This window comes from Coturnix japonica, chromosome 1 (assembly GCF_001577835.2).
Source record: "Coturnix japonica isolate 7356 chromosome 1, Coturnix japonica 2.1, whole genome shotgun sequence".
Classification (NCBI taxonomy): Eukaryota; Metazoa; Chordata; class Aves; order Galliformes; family Phasianidae; genus Coturnix; species Coturnix japonica.
This window is the reverse complement of record NC_029516.1, coordinates 85,598,366-85,620,517: the sequence shown is the minus strand read 5'-3', so window position 1 is coordinate 85,620,517 and position 22,152 is coordinate 85,598,366. Positions and strand designations below refer to the sequence as shown.

At 37.4% G+C, this 22,152-nt stretch overlaps 1 long non-coding RNA gene across 1 annotated transcript in view; it reads right to left on the bottom strand.

Moving 5' to 3' along the window:
• Nucleotides 1-20,883: 20,883 nt before the first annotated feature.
• Nucleotides 20,884-22,152, bottom strand: part of LOC107322263 — a 30,230-nt gene continuing 28,961 nt past the window's right edge. Inside the window, exon 3 of the long non-coding RNA XR_001558877.2 lies at nt 20,884-21,005. This is a non-coding gene — a long non-coding RNA (uncharacterized LOC107322263). The remainder of the gene's footprint in view (nt 21,006-22,152) is intronic.

Sequence of the window (22,152 nt, the reverse complement as noted above, 5' to 3'; positions counted from 1 at the left end):
AGCAGTATTTATAATACTTATAGTTGCTATACTAATTTATAATATATTTCAGAGACAATATGTTTCTAAAGAGAAAAAGAAGCATCTAACAAACATGGAAAAGAAATGCTAAATGACATGTCATTACAAGCTCTGGTTTCAAACACTGCTCCTTCTAATGAGATCTCTTATAACTACTTTTCTTCACTGGACAGAGGACTGCCGCTCAAGTTTACAAGGGAGAAATGTGTGTCCTACAACATGAAGACTGCACCAATTAACACCAGATTTTCATAGATTAACCACCTCTCACTTGGTCATGTAAGTTTTGACAAGTGTTTAATATTTCAGAGTTCTCATTTGGGAAAATAAAGTCCTCTCCATTTCCAGTTCCCTGAAATTTAAAAATCCACTGTTAGATGCTAATCAGTGCCAAAACTCTTTTGAAAATCTGCCCCGACCATTGTTACAATCACAGTAGCGTACCTATAATCTGTTACATAGACATTCACAGGCAGAACATTTATTAAAAAACTAATTTAGTTTTGAGATCTTTGCAGAGAGTAGCACTTTCAGGGGAGAGGGGGATCAAATCTCTTAAACTGTGTGGTCAGAGGAAGCCTCTGTTGCAAAGATCCCTGCAATGACTCCTTCATCTAGGCTGGACAAAGATCACCAAACCATTATTTTTCTCATCTCCTATAATCCATCTGGTCTTAATGTTACCAAACTAGCACATTCACAATCCGTGGAAATTGGCTGTGTTAAACTACATTAAAAACACCTCTAACACACAAAATTCCTACATGACCTTTTCTGCATCTGTGGGAACACTTTTTATTAAGTTGTAAAATTTCATCAATTTTGCATCAGCAACCACCTGGGGAGACTTTTTAGAAAGAAGATGCACATTCTCCACCATGGATGTCAATCACATTTAAGCACACAAAGTAGACCAGTGAACAGTATGAATAGGTTTTCTGTTTGTTTTTTTTTCCCAAGCTCTTCATTAAATTTAATTATTTGAAACATTTATCAAAGCATCATTTGAACAGAGCTGTTGAGAAGCACCTGCCTGAGCAATACAGTGCATGTTTTGTCAAAAAGTATGCAGTCAGGATAGGTTAGGAAACCTAAGATACCCGTTGAATTCAGGGAGGCATATTTAGACACATATAAACTCCTCGACTTATGTACCACATCAACCAGCTTCAAAACACCTCATCGTGGAAATTACACTCATGCATTAATACTGTTTAGCAACAGCTACTATTATAGAATCATAGTCTTGGGTTGGAAGGGACATCAAGAATCATCAATTTCCAACCCTTCTGTCACAGGCAGTGTTGTCAGTCACTATATCAAGCATTAGACCAGTTGCCCAGGGCCCCATCCAACCTGACCTTGAACACCTCCAGGGACGGAGCATCCACAAACTCTCTGGGCAACCTGTGCCAGCAGCTCATTAAAAAGCTTCCTCCTGACTTATAATCTGAATCTCCCCTCCTTTAATTTAAAACCTTTCCCCCCTATCCTACCGCTACATATGTAATAAGTTGATTTCCCTCATGTTTATAAACTCCACTGAAATAATGGAAACCTTCAACATGGCCTCTCCACAGCTTTCTCTTTTCCAGGCCGAACAAGCCTAGCTCCTTCAGCCTGTTTTCACAGGAGAGGTGCTCTCCTATGCCATCTCTGTGGCCTGCTGCTGGACCCTCTCCCAAAAGCTCCACATCTTTACTGTATTAGGGGCCACAGACTTGGATGCAGTACTCTAGCTGGCACCTCAGAGTAGAGGGGGACAGTTACCCCCTTGCCCTGCTGGCAATGGCATACCAGAATAGAGCAACTGTATGGGTTTTTAGATTGGATAATGTTTGCATGCAGTTGAAGGGGACAAGGATTGTCTATGCAGGTGTAGACACTCTGTGAACACTGGAAAAAGTCATTCTTAAGGCTGAATTCAGTAAGCTTCATGCCTCTGAAAAGGGATGAATTTTCACAAGTAGTTTATGCTAATCTAGGTCCATGCCACTAGAGAAAATGAAAACTAAAACTTTTCCCTAGGTATGTTCCTATCCTTTCTACTCTGGTCAACAATGCCCCTGTGTGAAGCCAAGTTGTGGGCAGGACGGAGTATAAATACTCATCTCACGGATCCAGTTCTGCTTAAAGTAATGGTCTAGTGAGATTTTTGATACAACTACAAGAGAGTCCCTGAAAACCTTGTCAGGCAATACGTGGTATAAGGGAGAACAAATCTGAAAGCAGAACAGAAGAAAAAGATAAGGACAGAAGGGAATATGGACGGTTGCAGAAGTGTAGCAGAAAACTAGAAGAAATTATGCAAGGAGTTTCTTTTCTCTTGCAGCCGGGTGAAAATATACTTTTTGGCTTTTTACAATGACCTTTTGGAGAACCAAAATCTGTGTAGAAGCCTACAGCAAAATGAAAGATATCAAAACCAGTTATCAGTTTAGCCCATAAGTTTCAAATATATGACGCCCAGAAAGAGATTTTTTTCTTGAAAGTGAACAATTTCATCTGGGAACACCAAGATGGGAAGAAACATGTGGAAGAAACATATGAAGCCTTTACAACAAATCTGAAGCTCAGTCCAGCTCCTGTTGAATAGAAATTCCTTTGAAATCTTTAATCTGAACTTAAACAGTAATTGCTTTAAAATCCAAGTCAATGAGTAAGATTACTATATTAATAAATTACTTAAACAATTGATTACATAATAAAATAAAGTAGTATCAGAAAGAATAAAGTGAAACTGACCAGTGAAAACTAACTGATGGACAGAAAACAAAGCAGTGTCTCTAGTTAGTAAACATTAAGGCTTAAGGAGCATAAAAAAAAGAAAACAGCTGAAGGTTAAAAGGACATATCTGCAGAGTTCTACTGAAATTAATTGATGTAAGATGGTACTAAAGGTAACTCAAAATTCTGACGATGACACAAACCCTTAGCAGCATTCTGTGCTTAAGCAAGGTCATTACACACAAAATGTAAACAATTTGCAGAAGCCTGCATTCAAAGAACTGAAGCTACCTAAAGAGAAACAAAATATGAATCAAATGCACGTTGAACAAAGAACTAAATTTTATTACAGGAGCTGCTCAAGATAAGGCTACACTGAGAGGCTTTATATATCACCTTGAATATGAAAGATGCTCTATGACTTACAATTTAGACACTGATACATAATTTAATATAATCTCTTGTATTTCATTAAATCATGTCGATAAAAAGACAGTCATATTGAACACAGAGAGATAAAACTCAGCTTGCATAGTGGTAAAAACACTCCTATTGTAAATGAACATATGTTTGTTGTAAAACAAAATCTTAAAAAAGTGGTTTGTATTGTTTCAGGAAACAGTATGTATACCTGGATAGAAAACACAGCAAAGCCTACAGCTCACTGAAAGAAATACTTTGGAAGAAAAATGGTAGCCAATGTGCATTTTAAGAAAACATTCTTCAGCTACATATATTCTACAAGTCTATAGAAATGAAAGAATCAAGGAATTTGGAAAAGATCTTCAAGAACATCTAGCCCAACTGTCAATCTGACCTACTAAGTCGTGTGACGAAACCACATCCCTGCCTGCCACCAGTATCAGTGTGGCAAAGATCAGACTTTTGTTTGGCACCATGTAATTGGCATCTTCAAGATGAGAATAGCTTCTTGATATTGAGTAACTATTCAATAGAATGCTTAAAGGGAGACTGCCCGATTATACAATAGCTTATAATATATTTTTAGAAACGCTATGCCAACAAAAAGAGCAGGAAAAAAAGTACTGTTGATAACCAACTGCCTGAGCTAGATTTTGCAGCCACAAGAGAATTCATACAATACATATTCAGAGCAGCTAAATCAGAAACAGCTGGAAAGACTACTTCTTGTCAAGTTGCACCTGACTTCTACACAGAACAGAGAAACCACTTTCAGCTTCTTCAGCAGAAAAATATGGAAAAAGAAATGGGTATTCAAAACTGATGCTGAGTGCTCAGGGGAGGAGACGCTGCAGAAAACAGACAGGAGAGAGCTTTAGCACCTATGATGGTTTGTATGCTTCCTGACAGGGTCATGTTACAGACTGGCTGCAATACCTTGATGTGAGGCTCAGAATACCAGACCTAGCTGACTTTTATGTGCCACCCTGAGATGCAGTCTCCCATGTGTCCAGCCTCATCTACGGAAGGTCAGACCGTATCACTGCTTCCCTACAACTCCTGTTTCTTTCTGACTTCTTTCTTGCTTCAGGTGTAGCAGTTTGGCTTTCTCCAAGGAGGAAGATCTGTCAGAAAATACGTTGTCTGAGTCTGTTTAGTAGCAAACTAAAGAGCCAGATGGACAATCTGAGGCCTACAGGACCCTACGGTTTAGCTAATCTGATCTATTAATTCAGGAACCATTTTCTCAGTTTTGACAACATTATATGACGTGATTTTAGAACAATCTCCACATAAGCATATATGCCTTACTGGTTTTGTACTCAGACTATATCACTGGAATATCTATAACAAGGCCCTTATCCCCTATATATATATATATATATATATATATATATATATATATATATATGTAGAGTTCCGCACCAAGAAGGAAGAAGGGCTAGAGGGGAATAAAAGAGAACTAAAACTGTAAGGAAACACAAATCTGTTGACTGAAATTTCAAACTCTGATTTCAATAGCTGAGATTTCTCAGAGTTCACCACTGGCATAGCTCCTTTCTTCACTAAAATCTCCTTTCAGGGTATTTAATAAGTAAAATTTATAAGCATACCAACACACAGTTTATTAGAAATTGGTTTATCCAAAGGCAGTCGCCTAAGCAACTTAATTATGCTGTGCATGCAATCTGCTTCCATTGAATGTTCAATACTGATCATTTTATGCAATCACTGTAAACAGAGACATAGACAATACCTGGTGTCTGGATGTGTGCCATGTCTTTTTAAGATAGATGAGGTTTACTATTATTCTATGCAGGAGAATAAAACTTTATGAGTAACTCACATTCTCTTACCACTTTGATCCTGTATACTTTCTTCCCAATGGCTATGTAGAGAATATAATTACAACCTGTCATTTTTTTTTTTTTTTTCAGCTACAAAAAATGCAATTTGGTTGAAGCAAAATGTTTTGTGAAAATGAATCAATTTCAATTAAACATTTGCTAAGATTAATTCTTATGCAGAGAAGGCTTCAAGGGAGAGCTAGAAAAGGAGAGGCTGTGGAAAGAATCTGTCAGATCCAAAATAACAATTGTTTAAATGTGAATGGAGAAAAAATAACAAAAACCCTTCTATTCCTAGAGAAGAATAGTAAAGAATCAAGTCCAGCCAGAAGATGACTTCATGAGCAGAAGACTTCATGCTCTAAATGCTCAGTAGTAGATTCTTCTGTGAAAACACAGTCTCACAATCATTTTACTGTAAAATTAAATAAACTTTGAACCTTCAATATATCATAAAATGAAATTGCTTTTCTGCTTTAATTAAAATAGTGCCTGACTTAGAATGCTGGCCAGCTTTGTGTCACCACAGAACCATGTTTCAATCGTGCTTCTCCCTGTATGCTAATTGGAAAGACGTAGGCCTCAATAAGCCTCTGTTGAGTCAATCAACAAAAGAGTATAATGCACAGTAACATTTCTGCTTGCAGAGACATTCCTAATATTTTATTTATTTGAATAAATTACTGATCAAAGAACAATGATGAACTTCTTAGATGAGCAAAGAAGTTCCTAAAGTAAGGAAGGAAAGGTAGAATGGTGAATAAATCAGGTGAGACAGAAACCTTCTCCAGTAAGCTAGAATAAATATATTCCTTTTTTAAGACCCAAAGATCCAGTTCCACACTGTTTCAGCTAGCTAGTAGTTGCTTTAATACCCACTAGGTCAGATAAAAATCTAATTAGCATCAGCCCACTGCTTGATATGACTGTGACTAAAGTCCTGTAGTCCAAGGTAGGAATTCCAACCTAGAAATGTCAGTGTAGCTGATAATGTCTATTAACGTTTGCTCTGTACACATTTATAGTAAATTACAGTTCTTACCACTATTGTGAAGTTAGAAGAAAAGATAAATTAATCTAAATCAATGCCTTCTCTAACTCAATCCTCTCGGTGTTATCAGAAAAAATACTATTTTGATCGACTTTGCTTTATGAAAACACACACACACACAAAAAGCACTACTGCATAATCCTACTATCTAGTAGTACATTACCTACCAGTAATGTAAAAGGATCTATGAAACATTCAAGTATTTAATACAAAAATTTCTGTAATGATATGTTTTTAAAATAAAATAGATTTAGTAATGTGAATAAATAATGTCACTTCTCTTTGAAAGTCAGTGCCAGGCAAATGGTTTAGTCTAGTATGAGTGCTGGAAAAGTTTGTGAAGAGACAGAAAGAACCATCCATATGAATACCCAGTAATATGTGGAAACAATTGATTTTGTCCTTTCACTGGTGACACTTCAGCAAACTGTCACTGATAGCCCATATGAGCTATGAATTCATATTGCATATTTCATTATCAGATTGATCACACAGTAAAATCTGTGTGGTTATACAATTTAAATGACACAAGATACAGCTATGTATGTAATTCCTCATTGTGCCAGCTCAGTGTGCTATAGTACAGGCAATGCACATCCCACTATTCACTCTAAGTTGCATATATGTATATACACACACATGATGTATACCTATATGTTCACACAGCTCCTCAAATGATACAAAATGATATTGCTTAATTGTTCTCTCTCGGTAGAGAAGCAGAGGAAACATTATCTAAGAGGCCCACAAATACTCCTGAGAAGCACATCCTATGCATACCCATGCACCACATTCCTCTGTGCCCCTGGGGTCACAAGTAAGCTCTCCAACCCTGGTGCAGCAGTGACACGCACTATTAGGTGGCAGTACCTCAAGCCTTCTTACCACACTTTCTGTGTAGTGCTCCCCCTCACCCTGCTCACTACCTACCCCCTTTTTTTAATGACTAGCCCATAATACATACCCATATCTTTAAGGCAAGGTAGTGTCTTGCTCCAATTTATTGGAGGGAGGGAGGTTCTCAGATATTTGTATATCTGGCATGAGATTAAAAAGCAACGGTTCAAATGTTAGTCTGACCACATTATTACAAATCTTAATCAGGAAGATGGGGAAGTGGAGGACAGACAATATTATGATTTAAGGTAATGGGGAAGGGAAGGTGGGCAATAAAAAGACAGAAAGAGGCAAGAATTGTGAAAAGTGGGGATCCACCAGGATCCAGCAGCGGTCCCATTGCACAAAGTTTCAGTAGTCCAGGGCAAAAGTGCAGGCAGAGAGCAGCAGCAGAGTGGGCAGCCTTAGGCAGCAACCAGGTAGCAGGAGGAAGCCACAGGTTAAGTCTGGGAGAGTGAGGCAGGTTGTGGGGCTTCATGTGTCAGCAACCTTTTTGTTCTTCAGCATGTAGGGCTCAGATCATGAGGAATCTGTTGTCAGAAACCTAACTAACTTCATGATTGCTGATCCCTCTTTTTTCCTTCTTTCCTGCCTATGTGACATCCCTGGGTGCTTGAATAAGAGTCATGTGCAGCATCCCCTGAGATGGCCACCTTCCTTGAGATAAGCCCACACAAAAGATTGCTTCCCAACCACGAAGGTGCAGTTTACCTGTCTCTCGTTGACCCTGGCCTTGTCCTTCTGTGTCCGCAGACAGGATTTCTCAGCCCTTGACTAGGACTTGCTTGGACTAGTTCATCTGTGTCCTTCAGCAAGATTTGAGACAATAGTATAAAAGAGTAATCTCTTACAGGCAGAATATCAAGCTGTTCCAGGTGATCACTCCTTTTATATCAAATCTATCAGTTTTAGCAGAAAATACAAACTATGCAAGACCAGTGTATATGCACCCTATTTTCACCATGGGTGAAGATGTTTCATCCTTTTTTTCTGCAACATGCTGATACTTCTGAGTGACGTTTCCTATTTCCAGATGCTGCTATGTTCAGATCCGAAACAGTAATCACGAAGTGTAGCATGTGCTGTGTCCTGATTGAGACAGTGGAAATATTAGTAAAGGTTGCATTTGTACATGCATCTGGGGAATTAATGAGTAGCATCATGCATGAAATACAAATAAAACAGCATACTAGCTTGATACTAAGTCAGATCTAATCAAAGGTCCATATGGCTCAGGATTCTGCCTCAAGATAGGCCAAAAGAAAGGTAGTTAGAGAACACAAGACCAAAACAAGTGCACAGCAATGCATACCCAAAATATCATGGCATGGTTATAGATTGGGTTACAAATCTACACTGTTTGTTTAGACACAGATATCTGATGATTTCATTTTATGTCCCCATGTAGTGGATGCCCAGTCCTTGGGGACATTCAAAGTCAGGCTATACAGGGCTCTGAGCACTCTTGATCTAGCCCCTGTTCATTGCAGGGGAGTTGGGCTAGACGACCTTTAAAAGTCCCTTCCCACTCAAAGGATTCTATGATTCTATATTGCCATACTAAAGAAGGTAGCAAACAATTTCAGTCATCTCCCATCCATTCATCAGTGCACAGGTCTTTGCCATATTCTGGCAGGCCCTTCACTGTATGTTTCCCAGAACGAAGAAAAGATAACTTTTTCATGCCATCTGTTGGAGTTCTATAAATAGCTGGGATTTTATACACGGCCCTTAATAGCAATTCCTAATGAGCTCAATACTTCCTAAAAGTGGGTCAAAACTCCTCAACATTTTCTTGGATGGATGCTAAGCTTTAGCCGAGATATATCATACACACAAGTACACTGACAAGAAACACACTGAATGCAAATTTCTCAATATTCCAGAATGAAGAAAAGTTGTTGGACAGCAGTTCAGTAGCACAGTCATTTTGTTGAAGAGAGAAATTACCTAAATCATCTGAGTACTTACAGGTATTTGGTAAAATTAGAAAAATTAAAAGAAACAATAGAAATGTAATGTTTATTGTCACAAGTAGCATCTTGGCAAGTATAAGCAGAAATTGAACTTCCAAGATACAAAAACATCTGCTTCCATCAACAATGTCCCACTAAAAAATACTGGAAAGGTCAAAATATTGCTCTCAACTACCTGTTTTTCCTAGCATTATGTAAACAGTAAAAAAAAAGATTAAGATATAAAAGATGTTTAGACTTCCATCTTTATCTGCTATCAGTGGAATTTAGACACCTATGTATTTTTACAGATCTGCCTACAAGTGCTTATATTAAAAATTTTTTAAAATTAAATACAGATCTAGATCAGTTTTCACACCTTTGAGGCTCTTTTATCTGCTACCTATAAATGCTCTCTCTTATTCTAATATATAGAAAGAAAATATAATTTTATGTCATAATTTGTTTTACCTTTGAGTTATAAAAAACCTTTTGTTTCAAAGACATTTTAAGTCATGAGGAGATCTAAAATAATTGGCAAAGATATCAATCTTTTCTCTGTCCCTAGTGAGTGATATAAGGGCTGCAAAATAAGGAGAAAATTGCATGATAATTGAAATGAAATGTCAACCAGAGCATTTTTAGAGGACACTGTTTTCATTCAGACTAAGAATTTAAAAGGAAAATGTTGCCTTTCTTGAACTTATAAATCAGAATATAATAGTGTAAATAAAGTAAGTAAGCCATGCTATGAATTATCTTCTCTGTGATCAAATACATCATCTGTTCAGGGACTTCCTTCCTTGCTAGGTCACTGAAATCATGAGATTCAAAACCATATCTTTATGATGATGAGGTAATAGAAGAGAAATCAAACAGAGGTTGCTGTTTGCCTCCACCCAGACACAGATGATCACAGGCATCTGGTCTTTCCATTTTCAACTTGCTCTAAGAAGAGTATTAACTGCACTATAATAAGCTTTACTAGATGACTCCAGGTCATGAGAAATCAGGTTCACCAAGTTATAGTGCTAAAAATTATTGAAGAGTGGAAATTAAAATTATAGAACATTCCAGTTAAATCATAAGTCTTCATGAATAAAGAACATAATATTTTATAGATGAGTTATTCAGAAATGTAAATATCTCATGACTCAGAAATGCTCAACACTACAAATTGGCAAATAAATAAATAAATAAATAAAAATTCAGAAAAGGAGATATTGGCAGTTTCAGACAGATGTAACCTTCCAGTTGTCAGCGGTTTATGGGCTGGTTCGGCTCAGTTCCATGACTAGTGGGGCAGAGGATTTGTAGATCCATGCCTCCAGAAAAGGGAAATAGGGGACGGCAAATAATTAAAAACAGCAGCAACAGTCTAAGAAGAAACAAACTGATTTACTAAATATGGTATCAGAATTCAAGATGACACACTATAATACAGTATAATTAGAAATTAAGCTAATAAATCAAGTATAATGAGAGAGAGTGTCTGAAAGGTGGAAAGGCCTCACCATAATGCTGAGGTGAGATGCGCAGTCAGGTTGAGCAGCAGGGAGGAGAGCACGAAAAAGGGAAAGGATGGTCAGATGATCTACAAAAGCTTGTATCCTCTGTCTGAATGCAAAGTCTTCCAGGGTATGTAGTTCTTCTTCTCTTCCAGACAGGTGCCCAAAACTGGAGCATTAAATTTTTAACTCTCAGTGCACTACATGATGTTATGATGTGGGATACCAGTAACCAAAAATCATAAAATTGTGACACCAATATTGAATTCTGCACAGGACAGAAAAAAATCACTTGACCCCTATTTCTCTAAGGTATGATTTTTTTTAAAAAAAGCCAACAATAATAGCAATGAAATGGATAAAAATGACATTAATATAAACTGTAGCTTTACATAATGCTTTCTAAGTCATTGCTCAAAGAGTAATGACTTCTAACATTATTTTTAAGCCATGCAGTTGTTCAGCACTGACCCATGTGATGTAGCTCTTTGCTACTGTAGTGCACCAAAGTATTTTGTAGGAGATCTGGATCCAAATTCTTCTCAGGCCCCTCCTTTGCTGAAGGTTTCATTTCTCATGAGATCACTCAGTTCATGAAGTATGACAAAGAACAGTATGGATTTCTCTCTAAGCTACTCTTCAAACTGTGAGCTGTCAATCTCTGAAAGAAAGAGCAAGCAAGTGAGGGAGGTAGAGGGATAAGGGGAAAAAGGCATGCACGTTCGCACATATGAAGGAGATAGAAGGCATTACTGATGATGGATACATAAGACACTGAATTCTGAAATCAAATCCCCAAATTCACCCTCCCCCTTTTCATCTGTCTTTTATTTATGTACAGTTTGTCATATTCTGTTTTCCCATCTGGTGGCAGTTATGTGTGTCTGATGAATCCTCCAAAAGTTTCAACTTTATATTCTTTACTCTCTTAGTGCATTTATGGATAACTTCTTGAAAGCTTTTCTCAAAAGCAGTCACTTGGGTAACATGCTTCTACTTTGCAGGTATTATGGCTACCCTGTGTGTTACCTGCCCTGTTTTGAAGACCATTTTTATAACTCTGTGATTACAACAATAGGTATACGTTATACGAAATAATATTCACAAATGACCACATTGTTCAGTATACTGCATCCCATATGTTTACTTGTGGCAATAAATCCAATCACGTTACTTCAGCTACAGCAGATTTATATCTGCTTCCTTTCAGTCAACGCATTGACTTTAAAATTTTGTTGTGAGTTTTTCATTACCTGTCTGAAACATCCTTTTCATACCTATCAAACCTGATCTCCATTTATACATACCCTCAGTCCCTACTTTCTAATAATAAATCTCAAATTCATCAGCCTGGTTGTCAGGTCTCTCATCTGTGGGTAGCAGAGCATTCGCCTGTTACGCCCCTGAGCTGTGGGATTCGCTGAACTGGTCTCATCTCCAAGTCCCCTGAGCTCTTCTAATCCCTCTTTGATTCCCACTTATTAAAAATTACTTTTAATATTTGATCCACTACTGACACATTCTGTAGGCTTTACTGACAAGAAAATATTTCTGTGTTCTTTACAGAGGATGCAGTGACACTTTCAACACTAAAAATGCAATTATTTTTTGCATTCCACATGGATTACAAGTCTTGCCTTTCTTTGCCTTTCATTTCTGAAGTTAAACATCAGTTCATCTGCTTAGTCTGTGGTCTCCAGACCCCAGATCTAAAACAAACAAACAAATGAACAAAGTGCTGTTGCTTTTAGTAACCTACCAGGAATGAAATACTGAGTACTGAGTAGGCACATTGCCAAAGCTCTCCTAATTTGTATTTTCTTATTTCAGGAGTGTTATGTCGAAGCAGTAAAGTGAAGTACACACAACTCTGAAGCATACTAGGACTGTAATTCCTGAAGGTGGATACAGAGATTCCTAGTGACCTAAGCTTCATCTCGCTCCTTCAAGGTATAACAAGTGATAGCTTCAAACCCCAAGCAAAAGCTGAAAAGAAAGCACATTTATAATTTGCGTATTTATTGTTTGTTTTTTATCTAATCCTTCCAAGTATGTTTAATCCCACATATAAATTTGTATACATGATCACGCACACTCTAAAGCTGCTGAATTGATGCTGTATCACTAATAGCCCATTTAAGAATTGCTTGGAGAAGTCAGCAGGGCATTGTCTGACAGTTTGTGTAAGCCCAGTGGGGATCAAATACAAAAGCACATTTGTGGTATGTGAACATAAGAAGGGGATTTCTTTTCTGTTCATGAGAAATGGCTGCACTTCTGATTATACCTATTCCCTGACCAAGTTTCATAGAATTCTTAGTAAAATGCAAAGATGTCTCCTGCTTTGCATACTCTACTGAACATCATGCACTAGGGCATTTCTGAGCTCTGGCTATAGTGAGTGCAAGCAGATTTTCTCTCTGCAGCCCCACGGAAGGCTGGTGGGAAACACTGTCCTTTACTGCTTGTTGCTGTCCTAACAGCAGCACTAAACAGCATTAGGCCAAGGAGGAACCCAGGCAGAACAAAGCACCAAATGATGATGATTTCAAGTGTACACTTACATTCCCCATACACAGTTAAACGGTTTATCACAGCAGGCTACATATATTTACTGATTTGAGTTCCATAACAGCCTTTCTGAGTCTTGGCGCAAGATTAATGTTGGGTTGCCAAATAGACTTATTGCAATATATTTTAGCTCATTAATTATTGGTACATTGAATTTGTTTCAGTACTCTGGAACTTCTTCATTGTTCCATAGTTTATTTAAAATCAACATTAATGGTTCAGAAAGTTTCACAGTGAGCTCTTTTAATACTCTTGGGTGCAAGTTATCTGGCCCTGTCAATTAAAAAAAAGTTTAGCTCTGACAGTTGCTGTTTAACACCCTCCCAGCTTATTGATTGAATAGGAAGTAGTTCTTATCACTGTCAGATATGAGTATATCAAAATGCTTTGTTCCAAAGCGGAATAGAAATATATAGTGAGTTCTTCTATGTGTTCTGTGCTATGGTTGATACATTTACCATCCTTATCTAGTATCAGCTGTACACCATTGGTAGAATTCCATCTTTCTGCAATACTGAAATTATTTCTTCCTCTTCATCCCACACTGTGTTATCCTTAACTTTTCACATGTATCTGTAATTCCTAATTAATGGTGTATGCTCCTTCAACAGTTTTCTGTTTTTCCAAATGTTTTACATTGGCTTTAATGAGAATTAATTTAATGTTCCCTTCCTAGCACCATTTTGGAGTAAGCAGTTTTTGAAGCTTTCTTATACCTTTTTGGAAATGTGTGTGTCTTGCTCTGAAAGCAATGCTTCCTATTTATTTCCATAGAACCTACAACAGAAACAAAGAGCACAATAGCACTCTTTGATGAAAAAAAATTCTCAGCTACAAAACACTATTTTCCACCATTAGCAATGCATTTTCACCAGCAATGAACAGGAGTCTGCATGTTGCTCTTTTAAAAATCTGCACCAGCAGAGGTGATCCACTGCTACTATTACCGCTGCTGAAACACATCACACACCACCTCATTGGGTTCACATCCACTCCTTGGTCTCCATCAACATTCTTCAAGCATTGATAAATGTCAGTGGGTGCTGGTCACCTTAGTTACTCTCCTGGAGCAAGTCTATTATAAATACTTTCAGAAGTAAAAAAATATATTCTAACATTTTTAGTTAGGAAAATTAGGTTATTACAAAATAACTAAGTTTGAAACAAGCTTTACTTTTTCTTTAATAAAGTGAAGCATGTCCTCCCCTCCCCTCCCTTTTCATCCTCTCTCATCCTATACCTTCCTTTCCCCTCTCCTCTCCATCTTCTTCTCCCTTTCCTCTTTCCATCTTTTCCCAAATGTAACAGAGCTCTTTTGTACCTTGGCAGAGAATATGGTTAAAGACTTCCTCTGTGCTTGCTCTGAAAGCACTTTAATGGAGGATGGTCACAGCCAGTAGTAAGTATCTTGGCTCTTCCTGCCCCAGCTTCCACAGCACTCTCACCTGGCACCTGCTTATGAAACTGATGGAAACTGCAGGCTTTTAATTTCCTCAAGCTATTTGCTCTTGCCTCACCTTACTCAGCTTAGGGAGAACACTGATAGGCAAAACTGGCAAGAGAAAGGTGTAATTTTTACAAAGTTAGGCAGTATTTTAATCAGCATGAGATTTCACATGCTTATCTTGCCTCTGCCTTAATATGCTGCCTCCTCCTCACAGAGTTCACTCCTCTCCCCTTTCTTTCTATCTGTTCCTCACAAAACTTACTCCTTTTTTTTTTTTTTTTTTCTTCCTAAAATGCCTTGAATTCAGAAACCATCTTGCTGTTCACTACTTCATCAAGTCATTTTTTTTCTTTTTCTGTAGTGTTTATTTAAAATGGTTATAAAGATTGCTGATAGGAGGAGTTCCGTTGTCTCTTTTAATTACATCTACCAAAATAAACCAATATTTTGTTTTCTTTTCAGTTGGGTCAATTAGAAGTTGTAAAACAGAAGGAAAAAGAGGCAACATATCTATTTTCCTCCTTTTTTAATGAAAGACCGTAAAGCATTGCTCAGGTACACACCACTCATCACAAAGGCCTGTTGAAGAAACTCCTTTATGCACTGAGCAGAGATACATGCTTCAAATTGATGGTACAATGTGCCATAAGATGATTAGTAACTTATCATTGTGGTCTCTTCAGTTACCTACAGCACGAGTCCTCAGGGTTTTGTATGATAAATGCCCACCATGAGTTACAGAGCTTCAGAGATCTAGTTACATATGCTGGGGACAGTAAGCAATGGACAACAATATTTTGGGCTTTGAACTCAGAATTTAGAAAGAGGTAGAGTCGAAAGTGCCTGTTTAGTTTAAGTTTCTGGCTGGAGAAGCTCTTCCAAGCATGACAGGCAGCACAGGAGTACATACACAAGTGGCTGTTTAAAAATTTAACGAGTAGGCAGTGGAGGCTGCTGTAATAGGTTGATCAAAGGCAAGAGTCAGCATCTTGACAGTGAATGAGTAGTAATAGCTACAGCAAGGTTGGACTCTAAAGAACCTGGAAGGCAAAAGCAGTTATTTCTGATGCAATATAGAAAAAGGAAAGCTGTGAGAGAGGGATACCAAAAGAGAGTGATCTTTTCAGCAGTATCCTTCATGGCTACAAGTGGAGCAGAACGCTATTTGTCAAGGCCAGAGTGAAGGATGTTGCTGTAGCTGAGATAAAAGAAGAGACTGAATGAGCTGGATAGAAAATCTTCTGTATGGAAATATTTTCAGAAGTGCTGAAAAGGAAGAAATGGTAAGGCTGAGACACTGTCCAGAAACCTCACTAGTCAAAATGAGCAGAACCCGGGACAGACTGACAAGTACAAGTGGGCAGTGGGCAATGAGCTCTTCAGTTGTACTGAGCCTGCCTAATGGCTACCTATATCGATGTGGTAAAGGCAGTAAAATAGGCTAGTTAAAGTTAAATATATTACTAAGTAAATGAAAGGAAAGGGAACTAAACTAGGGTTTGCAGAAGGCATTAATCAGAGAAATGGAGACAGAGAGATGAGACAAATGAGAGCTTCTGGTAACCAGCTACAGAAAACAGGAAGGGGTTAGTTGAGTTAGATCTGTTTGTCAGTGAATTTGGCCCTGATTATTGAAAGCCTCATCAGTTCAATTACTTCATTCCTTTGGCATTCACTTTTATACTATACAGGCCTGCAGTGGAACAGTCATCTCATGGCAGGGAGCACCAGGACCTTTTTCTGCCAGGCTCAAATGGGCTACCAAAGCAGGCAAGAAACAACACACGAAGAGCTAAGTCCATCACCTGCATTCATCTGGCCAAACAATCACCATATCTTAGATAAAACAATCTGTAAATTGGAGAGAATCTGTGAGTCTTCTCTGAAATGTAACCTACTGCCTTTTTTTTTGTAATGCACCATTTTTCTTCTTCGCCTATTTTGCTTAGTCATTCTAAAATGTTCCCCATCTGTTTAGTTATACACCACATGGCACAGTGGGAGTACTGTCTGGTTAGAGACTAATTCTAAAAGCAATTTAAATCAATGTGAGTGTAATTTACCATGTATAAGTCTCTGACATTCCCTTGTCAGTTTTACCCTTTATTGCAATCAGGGAAGCATTCTGTTGCAGTTCCCTGTTTTTCCACTCATTACTATTTTAAAATAATATCCTTATCCTCTGAATGCATATTAGAAGTACACATGATTCTTTCAGAAAACTAATCCACTTACCTCTCTAAGATTCATCCCATGAACACGGTACGCTTAACTTAGCTTAAGTTTTTGGCTCTAGTCATTCTTACTTGCAGTTACTACAAAAATTATACTGCCAAGAGGGAAGATGAAGAAACTGATTCCCTATATTTTATTTTCTCTGAAAGAAAAAGTCAAAGGACAATCTATTAAGAACCAAAGAAAGGAAGTCTATGAAAGAAGAAATCCCTGGTCAAGTATGGATGAAACTATGAAAGGCAATTAGTACTACAAGAAATATAGTTTTGGCTAAAAACAAAATCAGAAGCTTCAGAATCCTCATGAAAAACAGTCTGCAAAGGACTGAAGCTAAATTTTAGAAGAGCTAGAATGGAAACACAGTTGATATACTCCAGACAGAATCAAATGGGACACCTGCATTAATTTATAATAGGAAGAAATTAACCAAAGGAAGGTGAGGATGAAATACCAATGAATGAATCAAGAAAAACAAAAAGAAGAGGGAAAAGAAAGAAAGAAAGAAAGAAAGAAAGAAAGAAAGAAAGAAAGAAAGAAAGAAAGAAAGAAAGAAAGAAAGAAAGAAAGAAAGAAGAAAGAAAGAAAGAAAGAAAGAAAGAAAGAAAGAAGGAAAGAAAGAAGGAAATAAGACGACGAGAAGGAAAGAAAGGAGAAAAGAAAGAAGAAGAGAAGAAAGGATAAGACAGGATAATAGAAAGATAAGAAAGAAAGTGAATCGAAGAAAGAAAGAAGAAGAGACAGAAAGAAAGAAGAAAGAAAAGAAAGAAAGAAAGAAAGAAAGAAAAAGAAAGAAAGAAAGGAAAGAAAGAAAAAAGATAAAGAAAGAAGGAAAGAAAGAAGGAAAGAAGGAAAGAAGGAAAGAAAGAAAAAGAAAGAAAGAAAGAAAGAAAGAAAGAAAGAAAGAAAGAAAGAAAGAAAGAAAGAAAGAAAGAAAGAAAGAAAGAAAGAAAGAAAGAAAGAAAGAGAAACAACAATAACAAAAAAAGTAAACCAATGAATCAACCAAAAGCACTGAAGGAGAACAAACCAGAGGGACCAGAAGGACAGTAAGGTCACTTCTGTTAGTCTTTACATAGAATAAATTTTCAAGAACCCTTGAAGAGGGAGGGGAGGAATCAAGATTTGAGACTGCAGCTGCAAATTACCACCCTACCACTGAATTAGAAAATTTGGCAGAAATGGGAAAGTAATCAGAGAAAACAGTTTGATGCTGGAAGAGGACTGCTACCTGTGATTGCTATAGAACTAGACATTACTGCATTATTTAAATAACATCACTCTAGTTTTTTTTCCTGAAATTATTAACAAATTTAACACAAAAATACCAAATACAAAAAGAGAGGGCAAGATGTAGATCAGAATCTAAAAATATTCCACTCTTCTTTTGTATAGAGATACAAAGTGTTCCTAGGACACTTTTACAATTTCCCAAATAAAGCTGCTGCTTCATTTGCATAATATCCATTCATTTTTACTGCATTAAATTCATAGCTAAAGACAAAAACAATATATATTTCTCCTACCTCAAATGTACATAATATACTTAGAACATTACCAGGACCTTGGATCTCTCAGGCTTTGGCTTTAGTATTCATTGCCTCTTCTGTCCCTCTGAAAACAGTCTGACCTCCAGATCCTGTTGGTAACTAGAAGGTAAGACTAGGAATTATTTTCATATATGCAGTTATTTCTTATCAGAGCGAAAAGAATGGGCTAAATTTATCCCTTCTTGTATCTTCACTGAAGGTCAATGAAGCACCACACAATAGAGCAGAGCAATCCCTACTAATCCACTTTAACTCAACCAACAGAAGAATGGTTTTCTGTTCTAACCTAGAAGATTAGAAAAGACAGGAAAAGCATTTCCTGGAAAACTACAAGCAATTAAGTGCATTTCAATATCAGGCACTATATGTGGGGGGGGGGAAAAAAAAAAAAAGAGAGAGAGAGAGAAGGAATGCACAGAAGTTAAATCAGGCATTTAACTCAAGAGGTCCCACATTTGTTTCTCTCACCTTTTCTATCATAAAATGTCAGATTGCACCTTTCATTACCACTTCCAAGAACTATTACGGAACATAATTGCATAGAATGTGGATTGATGCTTTGGATTGCTAGTTCTTAACAAAACAGTTTCTAACAGAAAACATCAAAGAATTTCATAGGGAGATTGGATTCCTAGTCAGAAGAAGAGAGCATAAGCCCAGCGCTGAGCTCTGTGACTAGAGCTAACTACAGGATGGCAGATACAGGATCTGAGCCCAGTTCAGAGAAGAAATCTGAAATTGCTCATCTCATCTGCAACCTCTAACTAGCAGGAGATCTGCATACAGCAGGGCAAAACAGAAGAGGAGGAAAAAGTGATTCTGTCTTTTGCAGCTTGTCTCTACTATGCACACCATGCCAGCATCTCAAAAAGCAAAACCCCCGAAAGTCAAACCTCCTCATTCAAGTATACAGGCTCACAAGCACATTAAACAACAGTAAGCTCTGTCTTTTGATCAAAGGTCATCACAAAGTGCATGCCAATAAGCTTCCCCTTTTGTAGTGGATCATGATATTCCATTCTTTAAACTTTTCAAAGCCTTCTCAAAAACTGCCAGCCAGAAACATAACCAGAGGAAAGAGCAGAGTGTTCTTTTAACCAGGAACATCCTGCTGTCCTTTGTTATATGCATACTTAAAAACAGTGCTGATTCTTTTGCTCAGCTGCAGGTATTACCCAGAGTACAGAAATATGTTTCACGTGTTTCATTAATGTCAATTATATAGCAGCAAATTTTCCCACTAGGTACAGGCATTTGATCTTACTTGCAGGAATGCACATATAAAGACAGCTTCATCGGTTCAAGTGCACTGCTAGAAAGACCTGAGCTCATGCCTTCAGACGTCATTGAAAAGAGCAGACAAATAATGATTGCAGAGGTTATCCAATTTGAACGCAATGTGTGTGTCACCCAGCGTCACATATATAAAGCACAGGAAGCATTTATTCCCCACAAACCTGTTTTCAAAATGTGTCTGTGGCACAAGATTAAAAGAAAAAAAAATCAGAGCAAGAACTCAATAAAGCATGAGACATGGTACTCCGAAGTTAAACAGAAAGGGAGATTTTGTGTGATTCAGACATTTTATTATTATTTTTTTAACCAAGATCCTATTCATTACATGCCACAGAGGTGTAAGGAATACAGCTTTCACAGAAATTGTTTCCAATTTCCACTGTCTTCCAAAAGAGATGCCAATGTTTTATGTCAAGAAAGCAACCAAGCTTTTTGTTTCACTGAAAGAAAGTGGTAGATGAAATGGAGCACAGAGAATCAGAGAAACAGCTATTTCCAGTTCTAGCACTGAGAGTGCCAGTGCAACCCTACTGTACTCTTTCCATACTCTCAAAGAAAGCCTCTTGATCACAGCCATTTCAAGCAGGGAGCTGAAAATAAGCAAAGAAATACAGGATATTTAAGGAGAAAAGAGTAGGTTATAGGAAAGCCACAGAAATTTTTGAGCCAATCTTTTGCTATCAAGAGGTAATGATATTTCCTCATCTCTGAGTGGTAGCGCAACTCTCTGTAACAAGTGGTACAATACAGAAGAAGCAGCCAGTGTGTGCTGGATCAAGGAATACCTCCAGAGCTGACATTCATTCACAGAAATAAAGCAATGTGTACTTGGGTGACACACCAGGCTCCAGGAATTTAAGTTGATGCCTGTTCATCAGACAGTTTGAATAAAGCTTCTTTAGACTTGTAGATTGCTTCTCAAAAAGGAGATATATATATGTATTGCCATATATTTATATATTTTTTCCTTTTTATACCATGAGGAGTGAAAGTGCACTTTAATATCTGATTTCAATTATTTTCTTAGTTTAGTTACAGCAGGCAAATAGATAACATCCTAAATTATCCAAACTCTTATCATTGCTTTGTAAGGAAAAACTTTCTCAAGCTATCCCAGATCATCCATCATCTTTCTGTTCTGGAAGGAACACTGGGATTTTTGTGGGCTCTTTTTTACCTCCTGTTTCTTTCCCTTAGAATGAACAACAGCCTAACAACAATCATACCAGCAAACAAGCCTTTCCACAACTATCAACACAGAATGAAAATAGCACATTTCTATAGAGGAAGATAGTGAAAAATAATTTGTTTACCTGTATACACAGCAATATAATTAACAAAAGACAACTTACCTGACAATATGGGTACACTGTTTTGTTTTCACATTCTTCCTGGAACTTACACCTTTAAAAGATGCCTCTGAATCACCATCAAATGATGAAGTAGCCTCCCTTTCTAATGTCCAGGGAAGAACTTTTAGCTGAAAGAAGGAGAAATAGATAAATAAATAAATAAATAAATATCTTGATTAAAAAAATGAATTCTGGAAACCTTTTGTCCATTCTGGAAACTTTGTGTCCTTGTGGCTATTTTAATAATTTATCTGGAGAGACAATGATTTGCTTGAATGTGTGTTAATTACTGAAAACACTAAGCCAGTATAAAATAAATTTGTATGGTAGCAATTCACACCCTTTGTATGTTTTCAGGCCTATTGAAATAGAAGGGGAAAATGTCTTATGAACAATTAAGTAGTGCAAGGTTGCAACTTTGAAGGTGCAGATAGAAAACATTGCTTATTTCCATTAGAATTAGTATTGTCTTTAAGCTTCAAAATTACCATTACCAACTATAAAATGGAAAGCTGTAGGGTTTTTACAGGAAACTAAAAGTGTTGCAGAAATTTAAATGTCCTTAAGCTCATGTGGAGGTTTCAGAAAGTCCTTGATTTGAAGTGGTTCTTTCATACTAGCTAATTAAACTAACTGTTCTCAAGGTTTAGCTAATTACTAGCCATGTACTCTTTTTTTTTTTTTTTTTTTGTGCAGCTCAGATAACTTTGGAGGATGTTGAATTTAGGCCAACTTCCCTCTCTTGAGAAGTCTGAAAGAAGAACTGAAATTAGAACCAAACTCTACTAAGTATGAACCTCAAAGTGAAACTTGGAATTTCCACACATATCAACCAAAAACTCTACTAGAACTACATAGGACAGTAAAGGATGAAAAAGTAAAAATAAAAATAAATGAAAAACAAAGTAACAACTGCAGAGCAAATAGGAAGAAAATCACTGTGAGTCCAGTAAGGAACACATTAAATGATGTGAGACTCCTCTGCACCTATGGATCATAACCCACCATCACCAGCTTGGTTTCCCATGCACAGCTGCAGGGAGCTCCTGCAGTTCTTCCTGCTCCCTTCCTAGAGCAGCCCACCACATACCTCCTTCCCTCACAGATGAGCCATGTACAGGACAGGCCACAGCACCCTCATTGCCAGAGGTGCTTTTTACCTGGGCAGCCAAGCAGAGCAGGTAGTCACCAACCCACATTGCAGCATTTCTGTCTTAGAGGATGTGAAATGCAAGTCACCAAGGTGACTTTGAACCATATGAGTAAGAACATGGT